The sequence below is a fragment of the Ambystoma mexicanum genome, chromosome 1q (assembly GCF_040938575.1).
Source record: "Ambystoma mexicanum isolate Mex_15411 chromosome 1q, UKY_AmexF1_1, whole genome shotgun sequence".
In the NCBI taxonomy this organism is placed as follows: Eukaryota; Metazoa; Chordata; class Amphibia; order Caudata; family Ambystomatidae; genus Ambystoma; species Ambystoma mexicanum.
The window spans coordinates 1059703044-1059722990 of NC_090922.1; the positions used below are offsets into that span (position 1 = coordinate 1059703044).

The following is a 19947-nucleotide window of genomic DNA, read 5'->3' on the forward strand; positions in this document are numbered from 1 at the left end:
AAATGGGGGTGGGGTTTTGGCTAGGGACAGTAACAAAGCGGAAAAAAATACTTCGTGGTAAAATACCACAAAGCACTTATTGTCAGCAAAAGAACATGGAACCCTCCCAGACACAGGCCAAGGCTCACTTGCTGTAAAGAGCAGCTTTCCCAGGCAAGTGCATGACTGTAAGGGATTTCCTGACCTGGGATGTTGGGAAGAAGGGTAATATGGCCAATGAACAAGCGTAAATGTTGTGACACTGCGATTTTAGAGTACTAACCACGTTTAGTAGCCATACATGTTAAATGCGAATGTGCACAAGAAAAATAAAGCCATACAGTAAGAAATGTTACTGCTGCCATCAGCTTTTCTTTAGGCACATATAAAAGTAACCCACGTGTAAAACGTCAGGGTAATACAGAAGTATTCCTATTGCGCTGCATTGTAAGGTCCGATGTGCAATGTAAATATACAAGAATTCAAAAGGAAACAGTTTCCCAGTTCTTGGTAGTCTGAAGGACTAGTCCTTTTCCCAATAACAAATGAGGAATAGGGAAGTGAAGATGAATGCTTTTCTTCCCTTCAAAAAGTCATGACGGAATCAAAAACGGAGCAAAAAGGATTGGAGTTCCATAGAAAACTATGAAGGGAAATTTGCAAAAAGAAAATCTTTCCTAAGAGCCGGCAGTTAAAATACCCATGCTTGTATTCATGTAAAGCATTGTGAAAGTAATTAGACCATGGATGACGTGTCACTCTAGATGCCTCGGGGGTGCTGGCAAAGCTGACGCATGAAGTATCCTGAAGGGCTCTTCACCTCTCCATATGCCTGTCTGTGTGAGGCAGTGAGCGGGGTCACAATGCTAACCCTGCCCTCAGCCTGATGCAAGAATTGGCAGGAGGAGGTGATGACGTTGGAGAAAGAGGGAGAATGCCAGACCCTAGAGAGATGTCCTCCTTGGCCTCAACAGGTATGTTTTTGAAATAAAATGTTTTGTACTTTTATATGGGAAAGAGATGGTATTTTTAAAGTGTGAGTGAGAATGACAGTGTGTCTGTGAGTGTGAAGTGTTCTGGCGTTTGTCATGTGTGTGTATGATTGAGATAGAGGCTGAATGGGTGCGTGACTGCTTGTGTACATGTCTATTTGAATGTGTATAGCTGTATGAGTGAAGTGTTCTACCGGGTGTCATGTGAATGAATCATTCACACAATACTCTCAGAACACTGACTCGGGCAGATGCACATATCCATACATACATACAAGCAGTCTCACATCCGTACAGCTTCTCTCAATCATCAATGATTGAGAGAAGATGTACGTGTGTGTCACTGCTTGTGTGCGTGTGTGCGTGTGTGTGTGTGTGGGCTTGTGTTGGGGGTGGGAGGGGGCAGTTGGTGTAGGGCAATACCCGGGTAAGTTTTCGGTAGATTTTCATTGTAATGCACAATCTCCACCATCTGTGTGCCCCTGCACTTTTTGCTGAACTACTGTTTTTAGTCTGCTCCAGTGAGTGAGAACCTTTTTCCATACTCACTGATTCTTTTACCCTATCTTTGGGATCCTTTTATATATTCTTGTTATACCTTTTTCTTGGAGTAATACTTTCCTCCAAGTGTTGTGGCATCTTGCTTTGACTTTTGCAGCACACAACACTGTACAGTGTTGCTGGGAACCCTTTGGGCTTTCCTCTTTATTTTCTGTTACCGAGGAATATTATCTTTCCTATCTTTTTCTATTGTGAGAGCCGCACACCCCACCTTATGTGGAGTGTTGAGGGGTTACACAGTATACGATTTCGAATGGATTGTGTCCTCCCACGTATTCCTCCTCTTGTGATAATTTGTTATCTCCAGCTTCGCTGCTTCGTAAAAAGAAATTCTCGGCAGAGGGCGCTGTGCTCGAGGTCGTGGCGTCGATTGTCCCTCGACAGACTCCGTACTCTGTCGACGTCACCGATGGTATAAATAGCTCGAGCCGCGCCTGTTGCTTCAGTTCCGTTTTTGCGATCGCTTCGCTATCGAGAACGACGCGCTTCTATTTTCTATGAAGAAAATGTCATCTTCAACACCTTCGATACCCAGGACTGGGTTCAAGAAGTGTGCAGATTGTGGGTCTAAAATGTCGATCACCGATCCCCACCGGATTTGTCTGGTGTCTCGGTTCCAGTCACCGAACCGACGACTGCGGGTCCTGCCAATCAATGACCGAGAAAGCTCTTTGTGAGAGGAGATGTAAACTGTCGGTGGGGAGGGAGGCCTCAAAAAGGTTACGTCAAAAAGACACAAAGCGACTGATTCTAAGCAATCGGATCGCCATAGGCACTCAAAGAGATCTCGATCTAGGATTAGATCGAGACACTCTTCGTCATCATCGAAAAAAAATGAAGAGGAGACATAGATCTCCCTCATCATCATCTTCTTATTCAGAGTCGACCGAAGAAATTCGTTGTCCGACTAAATCGGATTCTCCCAGTAAGTGGGAAGAATTCTGCAAAAAGATGATGGAGGTTTTCGAGAATGCGGCCCAACCCCCTCGAAAGACCCTCAAAAAAGCCATACCCCTAAAGTCGCTCCATTGGACGACAAAGGGAAGTCCAAGACTACCATGGCAAAGACCGGTAGCGTCGAGGAATCCAAAAAACTTGAGTCGACGTAAAACCGTCAAAGACTCTTCGAAAATCGAGCACTTCTCCAGTGCCATGCAAGAAACACAAGTCGTCGAAGACTTAGTCGACGCCCTCGGCGTCGATAATTTCGACTCCAAAGCCAAAAACATCCTCGACGCCAGTATTGAAGTAATCTTCGAAGACTTCAAAGACCCCTTCGACAACTTTGAAGGATTTGCCAATATCTTCGAAGCAGATGGAAGAGGAAGAAAGGAGATTCACTCCTTTGTCCAGGTCAGACTTTTTCAAATCTGTATGAAGAGTCTGCTTCAGAAGAAGACGAGGTTTCTCCTTTGGGAGTTAATTATGGTACAAGACAAGTTCCTGAGGAACTTATTGACCAGGAATCTAGAATGAGAGACCTGAGTGATACTCTACATTCTGCCAGTGGAATTGACACATCCCCAGAATTAGAGTTTGCCAAACCTGATCCTGCAGAGCATGCAGATGCTGGGTACAGGGGTCTTATGACCAGGGTAGTTGAATATATGGGTTGGGGTAATACTTCACCCATTTTTGAACAAGATGACATGACGGATATAATCGTCAAGGGACCTCAGAAAGATCCTGTTCTCCCTTTTCACAGGGCCCTTCAAAGGACTGTGGAGAAAAACTGGGAGAAACCAGAGCCTATTGCTGCTGCAGATAGTACTTTTCCAAAATAATATAGACCAGCTGGAACGGATCCTGAATATTTGAATAAACATCCGACTCCAGAGAGTTAAGTCATTCAGGCAGCATCTACTTCAAAACAAACTGCTTATCCAACTATCCCTCCAGATAGAGAGGATAAAAAAGTTGATGCCTGGGCACGTAAAGTTTTCACGTCAGGCAGTATGGCACTTAAGTCGGCAAATGTCACCTGTACCCTAGCCAGGTTTACCCATACCCTGTGGGACTGATATTCGGCGGCGGCTGATCATATTCCGGAAGGCGAGGAAAGGGAAGGCTTCCTGAATATAGTCAAAGACGGGAAGGAGGCAATGGGGGAATGTCTCCAATCTGGACTGGATACTGCTGATAGTATCAGCAGATCCATGGCTGCAAGTGTTGTGCTACGCAGATTTGCGTGGTTGAGGAAGTCGGGGTTTGCACCAGACGTGCAAGCTAGACTCCTCAACATGCCCTTTGAGGACTCGAGGCTCTTTGGCAGAAAGGCTGATGAAAGCCTAGAAAAACTTCAGACCTCGAAAGCGGCAGCTAAATCACTTGGCGCCTCTTTGCGCCAGCCTCTAAAACCATATTCCGGCTCATCTTCCTGGAGGGGTCATTCTTTTCGATACTACTCCTCTTTTGGAAGAGGACAGGCTTCTCAAAGGGGCAAAAGAAACTTCCCCCGTGGAGCACGAGGACGAGGAAGAGGTGCAAAATCAGCCTCAGGAGCAGCATCTGTAACCTCAGCCACTCCTGTAGCCACCTCCAAATCCCTCTGAGACCTTGTTACACAAAACACCAGTGGGAGGCAGGATCTCTCAACATCTGAAGGAATGGCGGGGCATTACCTCAGATGCTTGGGCACTGGAAACAGTAGCCCAAGGTTACCGTCTCCCCTTTCTAAAAAGGCCTCAGAATCATCCACCGGGAGCCAACTCCGCCAAAATTCCAGATCCGCTCCAGTTGCAGGAAATGTTAACCCTGCTAGAGAAAGGTGCCATAAAACTGGTACCTGTAGCAGAGAGGACAGGGGTTGGTACTCCCCATATTTTCTCATCCCAAAAAAGGACGGAGGACTGAGACCCATCTTGGACTTGAGAAACTTGAACAAGTTCCTCAGGAAGGACAAGTTCAAGATGGTGACTCTTTCTCAGATCCTTCAGACTCTCCAACTCCAAGATGGGTTGGTATCATTGGACCTTCAGGATGCTTACTTTCATGTGCCAATCCATCCAAAGCACAGAAAGTACCTGAGGTTCGCGATTGGCAATTCTCATCATCAGTTTCGAGTTCTGCCATTCGGGTTGACCTCCGCCCCGAGGGTTTTCACCAAACTGTTGGCGGTTGTGGCAGCAAGCCTTAGGAGAGGAGGTATTCACATATATCCCTACCTGGACGACTCGTTGATCAGAGCAAGTTCTCCAGAACAAGCTCAGGAACATCTTTCGATCACCTGCCACTTCCTCCACAAATTGGGCTTCTCCCTCAATTTCTAGAAGTCCCACATGATACCATCCCAGAAGCTCCAGTTTATCGGAGCAGTCTTGGACACTTCCTCGGGAAAAGCCTCGCCTCCCGAAGTGAGAGCTCTCCACATCCAGCAGATGGTAACGAAGTTCCAGAATGCCCAACGTCTACCGGCCTTCGATTTTCTCAGGTAGCTCGCCCTCATGGCATCCTGCATTTTCCTAGTGCCAGAGGCCAGGTTGAGAATGAGATCCCTTCAATGGGCACTCAGAACTCAGTGGTCCCAGTTTTCAGGGAATATGTCAGATCTTCTGCAAGTCCCGAGCGCAGTTGCTCAGTATCTTCTATGGTGGGCTTGCAACAACAACATTCTCAAGGGAGAGTCTTTTTGGCAACCATGGCCGGAGATAACAGTAGTGACGGACGGGGTGGGGAGCACACACCAACGATCTGACAATCAGCGGTCGTTGGTCACCATCGGAGTCCAAACTACACATCAACCTGTTGGAGCTGAGGGCAAACAGACTAGCTCTGAAGGCCTTTCTGCCCTCTGTACAGGGAAAGAATGTCCTGATAATGACGGACAACACGGTGGCCATGTACTACCTCAACAAGAGAGGAGGTGTAGGGTCACTACCACTGTGCAGAGAGGCAATGCAGCTATGGTTCTGGGCAATACAAGAAGGAATCTCTCTATCGGCAATTCACCTAGCTAGAGAGAAGAACACAGCGGCGGACGCTCTGAGCAGGCAGAGCACGGTCTCTCACGAGTGGGAGATAGCTCAGGAAGTCCTTCTGGAGATCTTCGCCCTTTGGGGAACCCCTCAAGTGGATCTGTTCCCCACCGCGATCAACCGGACATGCGATCAGTACTGCTCAAGGGAATTTCCTCAAAGAGGAGCTCTGGGAGACGCATTCGTAGTGGAGTGGAAATTTCCACTGCTGTACGCATTTCCCCCAGTCCCCGTGATTCCTTAAGTAATCAGGAGGTTGAGAAAGTTCAGGAAAACAATGATCCTAATTGCCCCGGATTGGGCCAGGAGGACGTGGTACCCAGACCTTCTGGACATGTCCATCTGACCTCCAATACGTCTTCCGCAAAGAGAGGATCTTCTCTCGCAAGAGGAAGGTCGGGTTCTCCATCCAGAGGTCAAGACACTCAACCTTCACGCATGGTTTCTGAGAGGTTGATACACAAGGATTGGGATCTTCTGGATGACGTAATGGAAATCTTGTTTTCGGCCAGAAGACCAGCAACAAAATCTTTGTACCGATGTCGCTGGAACAGGTTTAGTAACTGGTGCAAAGACAAGGATGTGGACCCTTTTCAGTGTGGCACCCCAATGGTGCTTTCTTTTCTGCTACATCTAGCTAATCTGGGGCTCCAGATAGGAACAATCAAAGGATACCTTGCTGCGCTGTCCATTTTCAAGCGCTCCTCGGAAGAGGTTTCATATTTCAAAATACCGTTAATCATTCAATTCCTTAATACTAAAATTCTTGATTTGCATACCTTTTGAACCTCTGCATTCATGTCCATTGAGGCTTTTAACTCTAAAAACTGTCCTTCTTGTAGCCCTATCATCAGCCCGCAGGGTTAGAGAACTTCAGGCTCTCTCATGCAAACCACCATATACTATTTTTTATAAGGTCCTTAAAGTTAAACCTTCGTTCTTGCCAAAAGTAGTCTCGGACTTCCATTTGTCACAAAAAATAGTACTACCAACTTTTTACCCTCCTCCTCATCTGGGCAAGGAAGAGGAGAGATTGCACAGACTAGATCCCAAGAGGGCTCTTAGTTTTTACATCTCAAGGGTGGCTAAATTGAGACAAGATGACCAACTATTCGTGGCTTATACTGGTCATAAATTAGGCTTATCTGTAACAAAACAGACCATTTCCCGTGCTACAGATTAGCGGGAAAAGAACCACCAGATGGGCTTCGTGCCCATTCTACAAGGGGAATGGCTACTTCTGCGGCTCTAAAGACGGGAGTCCCGGCAGCAGATATTTGTGCAGCTGCAACCTGGAAAACAATGCATACTTTAGTTAAACATTATTGTTTGGATACTGCCTCCTCTATTGAGGGTTTATTTGCCAAGGCAGTTCTGCATTCTGTCCACGAAAACTGAAATTGATACTCCCGCCTCCAAAATTGCTACTGTTATGGGAGCCTATCACAAGATGAGGAATACATGGCAGGACACAATCCATTCGAAGAACAAGTTACTTACCAACTGTAACGTGATGTTCCTCCCATGTATTCCTCATCGACCCTCCCATCCTACCCCGCAGTACAGTTTTACATTTTCTTACACTTTCCTCTCACGAAGAATGTATCGGTCATGGGACACGCCTGGGTGTTCCTCCTATGTTTCATCGAAAAAACAGAACTGAAGCAACGGGCGCAGCTCGAGCTATTTATACCATCGGTGACGTCGACAGAGTACGGAGTCCGTCGAGGGACAATCGACGCCACGACCTCGAGCACAGCGCCCTCTGCCGAGAATTTTTTTTTCCCGAAGCAGCGAAGCTGGAGATAACTAATTATCACAAGATGAGGAATACGTGGGAGGAACATCCAGTCGCAAGAACGTTACAGTTGGTAAGTAACTTGTTCTTCTCACTGCTCTTGTATCTTTTTGGTTACAGTGACAAGCTAATCTGAATGGTTGGTGGCAGTGGTTTTATCCTACTTACATTTGTGCAATGTTTACTCCCAGGCTGTACTCATAGACGCCATAGTGCACAGAAGGGTCCCCATTAACCCACAATTGTGACAGCGTTCTGTTTTCTCCAGTTCAAGGGGGCTTGTCCTTTCTTGATCCTTCTGCCGTGCAAGGTGGGGGAGGTCCATGTTTGACTTTTGTTTTCAGCAGGATCCCTTTGTGAAGCCTGAATAGGTGCCCGAGAGGGTCTGTGAGGACAGGAAATAGAAGGACTCCAAAACTCTTCTGTTCTTTGTCTTCTCCTGTGCCTGCCTGGAACCAGGTCCAACTGGGAGTCTGGCTGTCCTGAAAGTGCATGGGTGCTGATTGGCTGGGTTCCTGAATAAGAGGCATGGATCTGAGGCAGAAGAATCAGCGAGGAAGAAGAGGAGACACCAACAGCCACTTCCAGACGACCGGAGATGTCTTGTTAGTAATCGCTGCTGTCCAACCCCTTCTTCCAAGCCTCAGGAGAGCCCCAAAAATGACTTCTCCCTCCCTTAGGCTGGTGGGTCCAATCATTATTAAGACGGCCTGCATCTCGAGCCATCCCATGACGAGCTGCGACCTTCACTGGCTGCAAACAACAACTACCCTGGGATCTGTGGCCATTGTGCAGGGCATCGCCTCCCGAAGATCGAATCCTCCTGAAATTTTGGTGGACTCCTTCCGGACCTCCCAGAGGCAACATTCCACTCCTTGAAGTCCCCTCACCTGAGTTCTGGACCAAGAAAGCGAGACGAATTGACCGGGCAGTAATCGTTCACTGGTTTCTCGAAAAGGGCGCCAAAATCACAGAACCCTGAAGAATCCTTTGTCTGAAGCCTCTTCAATCGACTGCTGTTCCATTCCAGTGTCCCATCTTTCGTCTGCCTGACCAAGAATCCAGTGACCGGGTCTGCTGCTCCTGCATTATGGAGGCACTTTGCTGCATCCTCTTCATGTCTAAGGTACTGTGAGACCCTTGGTAGAACCTAACTAGATATAATTTGCTGCTCCTGTGTTGCTGGAGTGCTGATTTGGGCGTTTGGTAGTTTGTCCATCCATGTTCGTCCCCGGGTCTAATGCCTGTGAGCCTTCAAGGTGCCTTGTCCAAAACCCCTGAACCCTTTATACAACAATACACTTTACTTTTTTGTTACTGAAGTCTTTTCTGGAACTACTGACTTCATACAGTTTGTGTCTTGCCTGTTTTGCCCTTTAATATGACTCTCATAACTAGATAGGGGTCAACTTTTAAAGTAATAGACCACTGAGAAAAGCATCACAAGTGTGAACAAGTATTTACCTGCTTTATGTTGGTTGTGTACATTTATTGTTACTTAGAACAGTTATTACAAAAGTATTTTACTTATGTTTTGAATTGCATTCTGCCATTCTCAAAGTATACCAACGTGTTTGTACTTACTGTGCATATTGCATTGGCTTTTCCAAGTTACCCATTGTGTGTTATATGACTTAAATTTTTAAAGAATTAGCTTTACCTTCGTTTGTGTATATAAAATAAACCTATATTTTTATATAACTTTTAGTGTGTTCTTGGTACTGGTTACAGCCCTTCCTCCCTCCTAAGATAAGCTGCTCAGCCATTACTACCAACAAAGCTTGTGTGAATCAGGTCTATACTAAGAGTTGGAGCGCTCTGTCCCACGTGTGATTCTTCACAATGCAAACTTTTGTAAAAACTCACTAACCTGTTCTTGTGAGCTGCTTTGCAGTGCACACGTTCCGCAAGAACATGTTTTCTTATTATGGCATGGCATTTTTTCTGGACATCTGATAAAGTAGACATAATGTGCTAGACTGGCATATTTTGGTGCTGCCCATCAAGCTATGGTTTCCTATTGTGGCATTGTTTACTGGGCATCAATGGTGAAGCAAGTATGGTAAAGTGGTATTACGTGCCTAGAATAGCTTACATTGTGAAAGCTGATTTGGACTTTTTTGTATTTTTTATTTAATTTTGGCATGCCCTGTTTAATTACGAGAAGATACTGGATGCTGGTATTTTGCACAAAGCAAACCTTTGTATGTTCTTATAAGAGTACACTGCCATATATTGGTTTAGCGTCCAGGGAAATGTATCTGCATAGTCTGCATTATTTTCTTTTTATACTGGCATATATTATGGGGGGAAGACATCATAGAAATATGAGATATATGGCATTTATAATGCGCCTGTACCAAAGTGTTTCTAGGGGAACAGAGGGTGGACAAAACAATGATCGTAGTAGGCTTCGTCATTCAGATCGAACAAATACAGGGAAGTGGAAGGGGCGACGTGGCATGGGGTGGTGGTTGGGGAGAAGTGCGGGTAGCTTAAAGAGCAGCCGACAGGTGGCTCGTAAGTGCAGAGAGAAGGCACTGTAGGGTTAGAGATACAGAACATAAGTGCTGTGGGAGCCAAGGGGCAGTGTGGGGTGCAACTGGACATACAGGGACCTGGGCCCAGGTTCAGTGGGTGGCAGGTGACCAGGGCGTGGAGAAGTCTGGACATCAGCAGGGGAGAGTAAGAGAGAAAGCAGAAGCAAAGAGGAAGGTCGTGAGTAGCCTCCGGAGATGGTTCTGCTCAAGTTTGAGAGAGGCAGGGAGGCTGTTCCAGAGGCAGGCCCCAGCCAAATATTGAGTTCTACCCACAACTCTCTGCTTGGAAAAGCGACTGACCCTCAGAGTTCAATGAGCAGAGAGCTCAAGAAGGGAGATGTTTAGGAAGAGCGAGTTGGAGGTAGTGCGGTCCCAGGCCCCAGAAAGCCTTGTGGGTGATGCAGAGGGTTGTGAACTCTATCCTTGCCGCCACTTGAAGCCAATGAAGAGATTTCAGAGCTGGTGAGATGAGATCGCTGGGCTTGTGGATGAGAACATAGGAGAAAACATTGCAGACAATGAAAAAAGGTAGAGCTCCGAGTAGTGCCAGCTTCCAAAGTGGAATTCTACAATGAATCTGCCGATCTGTTGATCCCACAGCTTAAAAAGGTATACAAGGAGGCCTTTGAGAGGGGATTCTTCCTGCTGCCGTGAAGGAAGCAATTACAACAGTGTTATTGAAGGAATATGGCCCAATATCGCTGTTAAATGTAGACACAACCATATTGGGAAAGACCATGGCAGCCAGGCTATCGAAGGTGGTCCCCAGGTTGGTGCATCCAGTCCAGTGTGGCTTTATTGGGGGACGGAATACGACAATGAATATTAGTTGTTTACACCACGTGATGGACCAGCTTCAAGCCTGGGAGGAAGAGATGGCATTAGCCTCTTTTGACTCAATGAACGTCTTCGACTCCCTAGAATGGGAATGGTTGTTCGGGTATTGGAAGCATATGGCTTTGGGGCAAATATCTGCCAATGTTTTGGTCTTCTGTATAATCAGCCAGCGGCGGCGTCGAAGACAAATAACTGGGTGTCAAATCAGTGGATGTTGGGTAGAGGGACGTGATGGGGATGCCCAATCTCGCCGATCCTATTTTCTACGGTGGCCTCGACTTGCTGGATTATGAGGCATATTTTATGGCAGCACAGTTGCTGATGATTTTGGAGTGTCAGGGGATGAATTTCTGAAAGGACAGGGGTGGACCTTTCCGGTGAGGGGCAGAGCTATTATAGGGCACGATAGAGGGAAGACTGTGTTTCAGACGGTTAGGGAGGTATGGAGGAAGTGTAAGGGAAAGAGGCGGCTGGTAGAGCTGTATAGTCGAGATTTGCCCTGGAGTGCAGATTTGAAGTTGAGGCAAATCATTGGGAGGGTGGGTGTGGTGCAGTTGCGAATGCAGGGGTGTAGGGAAGTGGGAGATCTATTTGATGGAGACAGGTTGATGACGTTCGCGGAATGGAGTACACGCAATGGGTTCTTCAAGGGATATTTTCTTACATGTGGTGTGGTAGTTAAAAGATTGGTGGAAATATGGACAGAGATTCCGAAGGAGCCGAAGGTTAGTCCATTGATGCAGTTGTTGCTGGACCAGATGGGGGTGGGGCCCACATTTTTCTCGTATTCATCAAGCGCTGAGAAGTGAAGTTCCCTAAAGGAACTGGTGCTGAAGAGCAAATGGGAAAAGGATGGGGGCTTTCAGAAAATATCGGAAAAGGAGTGGGTCAAAGTTTGGGAGCAGGTCCGCAACGTTCTGAGAAACGCTAGGTTCCACTTGATTCAGTTTAACATCTTACATAGGATCTAAGTCACTCCATCCAAGCTTCATGCCATGAATACAGCTTTAATTCATGATTGTCTGCGTTGTGGGTTAGGTCCTGCGGGGAATTGTCATATGATTTGGGGATGCAGGGTCATTGCACGTTACTATGACATGAATATTGCAATCATCAACGAGCTGTTGGGCTCTACTTTGGATTGTGACCTGAAGCTAGGTCTATGGGGTATGCTCCCACGGGGGATCCGGGGCACAAAATGAGAAATCGAATGGCTCGGTTTCTACTGATACTGGCCAAGAGATGGATAGCTATTGCCTGGAAGCGACCCCAGGGGCCGTCTGTGGAGCAATGGCGGGTGGAGGTATGCAGGTGGAGAATGGTGGAGTTGGAGATATACTGCAAGCAAATAGTGAGCCAGGTCAGGAAGAAGGGATAACAATGGACTGGAGCCAAGTGTTAAATGTGTTATACTCCTCAAAAGACTTGAAGCCCTCATGACCAGGGGAAATGTGGGGGAGCGGAGGAGTAAACCAACTGACAATAAAATGGGTGGATAGGGGGAAGATTGAGAAACGGGGTATGCCGGGAGAAAATGGAGGGAGGAGATGAGACCGCTGCGGGGGGAGAAGGGATGATATGTTTTGGGTTGACTGTTTAAATACAGTATCATTGATACTATCTGGGGATGGCGAGGTGGGCTGGTGGGATTTTGGGATTGTTTTTGTTGGTTGTTTATGGAAAAAGTTAATAAAATATTTGGGGGGAGAAAACTTGATTGCAGTCTGACTGTTTACCCAATCTTTCAGAAAGTATGCTTTAAAATGCAACATTTTAACCAATTATTAAAAATAATTCACGCCCACCCCCTCCAAAACCCGTCTTGGTTGATTTGAGCTCCCTCCTGCAGATTTGTGGGAAATATTTACACCCCTCCAATGAAAAAATTCATCAGCCACCATACTTGTAAGAGGGTCTCCACAGGTGGTGGAGGTGTTTGGCAAAGAGGGAGCTGCACTGCCAGATGAGGCAGAGATGTCTTCCTCCATCTCCTGTTGTATCCCCATCCACTGACCGATTTTTGCAGCGAGTCCTGGAAGGCTATGATTTATTGGATTGGGTTAAGTTCATACTTGATCCATTTGGTACTGGGGTCTTTTTCCTTACACATTTTCTTAAGTCTCCAAGTTCAGTTAGGCAAGAGCCTCTGTGTACTTTTCAATGTTGTTTAGGCAAATTACCTTTACTCTTATGTCCCATCCCCTTTCCTGCATAATGCTTGGGCGCCCCTTCCAAGGGACGGGAGACAGAACTATTTTCACCAGAAAAAACCTTATTCCCCTTTAAATTTAGAGGAACGCAGGGGTGCGGCCCAGGGAGCATGTGCTGACCTGACTCTGCCCTCTGGTGCCACACCTCAGTCCCCTTTTTCGCGTTGATGGGAACGGGACGAATTCACCAGCGCTCCTGGGTTTGGCCTCGGCCATGTAATTCCACACGCGGATACTTCTTCTGTTTGTCTTCTTTATCATTCAGGTGCTCGGTCCTCAGGCGTCACGCTCCTCCCCGGTGCATGTGCACTTCTACAGGATTCTGTAGGTGTCCATCCTGCAACTGACTCTTCCCAACTTCAGACCCCCATGCCCTCTGCCTATGTTGCCTTGGCCCAGACCACGGTTGGCATTCATGTTCGGCATGTGACTCGCTGTCCTCGAAGGTGCTGAAGAACAGACTAGCCAGGTGGAGGGAGCTCTTGTGAAGCATCGAACCAGGCCCAAGTTAGGGCCGATATTCTCCATCGCACCCCGCAAGGGAGACTCCTTCCCAGGGACGCTCCCGTGCGGGAAGAACCAGTCCGGTCCTTCTACCAACACATGCACCGAGGCTGCTGCAGCTACCGGCCTTCGGGTAGAGGGATCCTCGGATCCTCCCGGTTGCTGTGTTGAGGGACCGGAAGGTTCTTTTACCGGGTCTCCACCAGAGGGGCTCTACCCTTTTACTGGCACCATGGCCGAGGGGGCTATACCCTAATACCGGCAATACATGCGAGGGGGTGCCTAAATGCAGCTCTACCGACCCCCGGGTTGAGGGTGTCACACCTACCGGCCCTAGGCCCGAGGAGCAGGGTAGGCCTCGTGATCCACATGCAAGCGTCTTGGAGGAGGCCGGGCCCAGCTGGCCGAGCAACACGTTGCAGGGACGTGGCAGGCAGCTCAACCAAATGGCCTCCGTGGCAGAAAGAGGCACCTGTCTGACGCCATTCCAGGAATTCGGTGAAGAACGAGTGTCAAGGTGGGACTGGCCTCAACCAGGTATGTGGCCTAAAGCCTACCCCTCATTTGCGCAGGCCAGCTTTCCTTTGTGTCCATATGGACAGGGTACACAGCAGCTCCCTACTACCCCGTCTGCACCCCCTGCCATCTCTTTGGCCAGTGAGGAGGTGCTCTTCGAGAAGTTCCTCAGCCTCGTGAAGTCCACTCAGATGGGGGTTATCATCAAAGATGCCATCAAGGAAGTACTTCCCGCAATGCTAGTGGCACGACGGATGCCGACGCCCCATACCCCGGCACAGCCACCTCCTCCGGCTCCTCAGCCGACTGAACAGGGGGCTCCTTGCCAGCCTGCGCCGCCGCCTTAGCCTCCGGCCACGGGCCATGTACCCCGGCCTCTGGCGCCAACTACTCTTCTTCCACAGGATCCTCCAGATCTGCAGGATACGGATGAGGAGGAGGATCCAGACACGCCATCCACAGCCAGGGCCTTCCACAAATGTCTTGCTGGTCTGGCAGAGTACCTGGGCCTCCCCCCAACCTGAGGTTGAGCAGCCGGCAGAGGGGGTTCTGGCTGAAGTCCTCACGCAACGCCCCTCTGCCAATTCGGGGATTCCTATGCAGATCGATGTAGTCTCCCTGGCAAGAAGGGCCGGCTCAAACCCCACTTGGCCCAGCCGGTCAATCGATGCCTGGATGCCAAGTACAGGCAAGTGGAGGGGGGATACACTCTTGCTTTTGGCCCATCCTCAGCCACACTCCTCGGTGATCGCTGCAGCATCACTATACTCCAAATCCCAGTTGTCTTCAACCTCTTCCTCTGCGGCGCTGCTAGGCAAGGAAAAGGTTTTGGGAGGCGTATGGCAAGAAACTCTATTCCAACGCCTCTTTACATCTACGCCAAGCCAACGCTGATGCCATGCTGGCAGCTGCCAACCAAAGATTATGGCGGGGAAATTGCGGACTTCCTCCCGGAACTTCCCACCCAGTGCCAATCACACTTTAAGGCAAGGCTCGCTGAAGCCAAGCTGGTGGTGCATGACCTTATGGAATCTACAGTGGCTCATATTGATACCTCAGGCCGTGCCATCTGTATTGCCATGGGCATGAGAAGAACAGCCTGGCTCCGGGCAACAAAATTCAACCCGGTTGTCCAGGAACGAACACTAGATCTACCGTTCAGGGGCCGGGGGGGTGCCTCTTCCACTCCTCTACAGACAAAGAGCTGGACAAGAAGAAAAACAGCTCACAAACAGCTAAGTCTTTATCCATCCTTACAAAGACCACGTCCAAATCGTACACCCAATCTGATCAGCGCCCAGAAAGGGGTCGTACATATGGAGGGTTCTGGGGCTTCCAGGAACGCAGATCCAGGCAGCTGGACCGCTCGCCGTCTCAGAGCCGGCGCAAGCAACAAAAAGGTGGGGGAGGTAAGGGCTTTTTCCAGTCCCCCTCCTCAGTGACAGCCTGCGAGGGAAAGAAAGCATGACGCGCCCCTTTGGATTCCGCGTGTCTCTGGTGGGGGCCAGGCTTGCTCTCCACGCGCATTTCTGGCACCAGACTTTCGCGGACCCCTGGATCCTATCTGTAGTATCTAGGCTCCCAGCGAGGCTTTGAATTTTACTCCAGGATTTTTGCCATTCAGAAGAAGAACCAGGCCGGCTTGAGAGTTGTGCTGGTCCTTTCCATCCTCAACCTCTCCTTACCCCTACAAAAATTCAAGATGGTTATGCCAGCTTTTATAGTGGAAACATTGGACAAGGGAGACTGGATGTGTTCCCTGAATCTGAAGGATGCGTACCTACATGTTCCGATTTGGCAGCCCCCTCCATCTTTCCTATGGTTCAGGATCATGGGCTACCATTTTCTATACAAGGTCTTTCCTTTTGGCCTCATCTCAGCCCCCAGGGTCTTTACCAGACTTATAAATGCTTTGGCGGCCACCCTCAGAGCACAGCCTTCACATCTACCCATAGCTCGACGACTGGCTTTTCAGGGCTACATCTCCAGAAGCGGATAACCACTCTTCCCATGCCCTTATGAACACACTGCACGATCTGGGCTTTTCGCTCAATCTCAAGAAGTCACAGCTGCAGCCCATGCAGACTCTGACATTACTGGGCCTCATCTGGGACACATGGTCTGAGAAGGTATTTCCGTCGCAGGGCAAAATCTTGGCCATCAAGAGGGCCACCGCCCACTTCCTCAGCAGTAAAGTGACCTCGGCATGGTGGTGCCAACATCTCCTGGGTCTTCTGGCAGCGGTCTTATTAGCTGTTCCACAACCGGATGACGAGGATTCAGCTGCACTTCGCGGCCTCATGGAACCAGGAGCGGGGCTTTCAATCCGAGAGGATCAATGTCCCGCCATATCTCCACCCGGACCGGACATGGTGGTCCAGACAGAAGCTGCAACCGGCGGACGGCGAAGCCCTTCCGGCTGCCCACTCTGCAGGCCACCATCACCACGCATTCCTCGCTCGAGGGCTGGGGAGCCACCCTGGACGATCTCTCGGTCCATGGCACCTGGGCTTGACGGGAGCAGAAATGCCACATCAATTGGCTGGCGCTCAAGGCATTCCTACCACTTGGGGGCAAGGTTGTCCTTATCCAGACAAACTCGATCAGCATGTACTATCAACAAGCAGGGGGGCACCAGATCCCCTCCTCTGTGCAGACTGGCTATCAGCATGGGCCCTGGAAAACATCTACCTCACGGCAGTCCACCTCCAGGGGAAATGCAACCTGGAGGCGGACAGGGTCGGCAGGTTGGGAGCAGACAATTACGAGTGGCAGCTAAACAATCTTCAACAGGTGGGGGTCACCCCCACGTGGATCTCTTTGCCACGAGGCACAACAAGAAGTGTCCCCAGTTTGCATCCTGGCAAGGTCAGGGCCCCGGCTCTCTGGGCGACGCATTTCACCTCCGGTGGACCGGCATGAAAGCCTACGCCTTTCCGCCCATTCCCCTGATCCACAGGGTAATTTGCAAAATCAAGGAGTCTTGCCGACTCCTCATTATTCTAATAGCCCCATGGTGGCCGGCCAGGCCATGGTTTTCAGAGCTGTTCAGTCTCACAGGGGTGCCCCTGATTCACCTCCCGACTGGCCCAGCACATCTTCCTGCAAAGCAGGGGAGCAGAGTCATCCATCCTGCACCAGGGAAACTAGCCCTCTCAGCGTGGTACCTGAGCAGGTAACGCTTCGGCACCTTAGCCTCTCACAGGCCAATCTGGAGATCATACAAGGCGCCAGGAGCAAAGCTACCAGGGCCCAGTACAAAAGCAAATGGACCAGGTTCTGCCACTGGGCAGACTCCAAGGGAATCGACGCCCTGGCGTGCACTTTGGATGACGTGCTCTCCTTTTCGGCACACCTCGCTCATTCAGGCGTGCACATGGAGCACATACCTTGCAGCCATTGGGACTTGCAGGAACTCTGAGGAGGGCATTTTCTCCTCCTCCAACCCTGTTGTCAAACATCTGACGGGTCTCACAAGGCTCTACCCGCCCGTCAAGATACAGCACCCTGTGTGGGACCTTAACATAGTCTTGAGCGCACTGGCACACAAACCGTCGGAGCCAATGGCGTCCGTGAACATCCGGCTGGTCACCATCAAGCCAGCCTTACTAGTCGCCCTTACCTCGGCTCGTAGAGTCAGCGAGATCCAGGTGCTGGTCGCCTCTGAGCCATATACCACCTTTCACAAGGTAGTCCTGCGGGGACACTCAGCATTTCTGCCCAAGGTTCCGTCTGCTTTCCACTTGAACAAGGAAATAGTCCTTCCTACGTTTTTCCCCCGATCCCAAGGACGAAGCACAGAGAGCTGCACTGCCTGGATGTCGGGCATGCCCTGAAATTCTACTTGGACAGGACCAGGGGCTTTCGCAAATCGGACCACCTGTTTGTCACTTTTGGAGGCTCAAGACCAGGCTATCGGACCTCTAAGGCTTCCATATCCCGCTGTATGGTCTCTGCCATCAAAGAAGTGTATGAGGTCCAGCACAAGCCGCTCCTGGCCAACATGCATGCCCACGCAGTCGGGGCCAAGGCAACAGCCATCACATTCCAGCGCCATGTCCCTTGGCAAGTCATAACCAGGGTGGTGGGCCTCTCCCTTGGCATTCTGCAAGCATTACCAACCCCCCCCCATGATACTGGTGTCATTAGGCAATGTTAAATCTATTGTCCACGCGTCAATGGGGACTGAGACGTGGTGCCGGAGGGTGGAGTCAGGGCAGCGCATGCTCCCTGGGCCGCACCCCTGCACAACTCTAAATTTAAAGGGGAAGGTTTTTTCTGGTGAAAAGGGTTCTGGCTCCCATCCCTTGGAGGGACGCCCATGCAGTATGGAGGAAAGGGGACTATGGACTAAGTTAGTCACTACGGTTAGTTACTTTAACTAAATAACTTGGTCCTAATCTAATGTGGTCTGAATTTGAGTTATGTCTGTGGTACTTCACTGAGTCCATACAATATCCTACCACTGCTGTTACTTTTAGGAGGGTTTTACAAAGTCTGCTTGAGGTAAGACTTGGAGAGGCCAACCTGGGGCAAATAAAGGTCCTCAACAGTTGAATTGCACTACCTTCATTTGACTGGTGACGGTAACAATTACCTGTCCTGCTTGACCTGCATCTCCATATTTGGCCCATTGTAGCTTGCATCTTTGCAATTTTCTGCAATACCATATCCCAACCTTCCTGCACTGGAAGGACTTCTATCCAGCCTGGGTGATTGAATCTTGTTGGGCATCCTCACTGCTCTGTTGTGACACCGGAAACCCTCCTTCGTTGCTGGCCTTCACCAGAAGCCTGCCAGAACCCCAAAGTCCAACTGTCCAGTTGCCAAGGGTCTGCTGACCCTGTCCGGTGATGATATTTCGAAGGGATTGTGTCCTCCGACGTATTCCTTATCTTTGATGATATGTTTCCAGCTTGCTGGCCTCGGAAATTTTTTCTGTAGAGGGCGCTGCGCATCGTCGTCCGCCGACTCGATGTCCCTCGACGGCCACCGTATCGGCGCCGTCACCATGCCCATAAATAGCCACGTGCGGCGTCCGTTGCTCAGTTCCGTTTTTCCGCGCTTTGTGGGGCCTCGGAACATCGTTGCTCAGTTCTGTCAGATAATTAATCTACATCTATTCATATACCAACTCGTTCTCGATGGCATCTTCATCGGAACCGACAATGCAGCAATCCTGCTTTAAAAAAATTTCGAGACTGCGGTAAAAAAATGTCGATAACGGATCCACACAGGATCTGCTTGTGGTGCTTCGGAGCCGAGCACCATTGTTCGGAGTGTGAGGACTGCATGTCCATGACGGCGAAAGCCTTGAAGGAGCACAAGGGGAAGCTCGCGAGAGATAAGTCCGTCAAAACCTCCTCGAAAGTTTCTTCGGCCGAGGCATTCGTCTCCTTGCCGTCGAAAACATTCCCATTCTAGATCTCGAAGTAGCTCCCACCATTCGTCGAGATCAAGACACTCAAAGAAGAGATGTCGAAGATCCCCTTCCTCGTCTTCTGTTTCCCCAGAAAGGGTCTCCTGCCCCACAAAACACAGCTCTCAGGCTGAGTGGGAGGAATTCAGGAAGAAAATGTTAAGCGTTTTCGAGAAAGCAGCCTCGTCCCCCTCGAAGACAGCTGAGGGGGATACCCCGGGTGAAAAACCCCAAAAATTAAAAAGCCGCGAGTCGCAGCACCCGGCGAAACATTCTACCCGAGAGCGCCACGGGCCATCGGGTAAGAAGGCACCGTCTTCGAAGCCGTTGTCGAAGATCTCTTCGACGCATCGGTCGACGCCGACATCGATGCCGATGAAAGAGAAGACCACGGCTACTCCACAGCCAACGGTGATTCCAAGAGCCTCCGGCACGACGCCGAGACCGTCGTCGATGTCCTCGAGTAGGATCCCGATCCTCTCGAGTTCTTCGAGGCCTCTTCCGGTTTTCTCGCCGCTGTTTTTGGCGCCTTCGAAGCCTGTCACATCGGTGTCGACGACATCGACGTTTTCTCGCCCAATAATGTCGAATTTGGCTCCTTCTGCCTTAGAAATGGG

The 19947-nt window shown here is 49.6% G+C and overlaps 1 protein-coding gene across 1 annotated transcript in view; it reads left to right on the forward strand.

Moving 5' to 3' along the window:
• PKN2 (protein kinase N2) overlaps nucleotides 1-19947 on the forward strand; it is a 1791501-nt gene that overhangs the window by 1126290 nt on the left and 645264 nt on the right. The window lies entirely within an intron of this gene.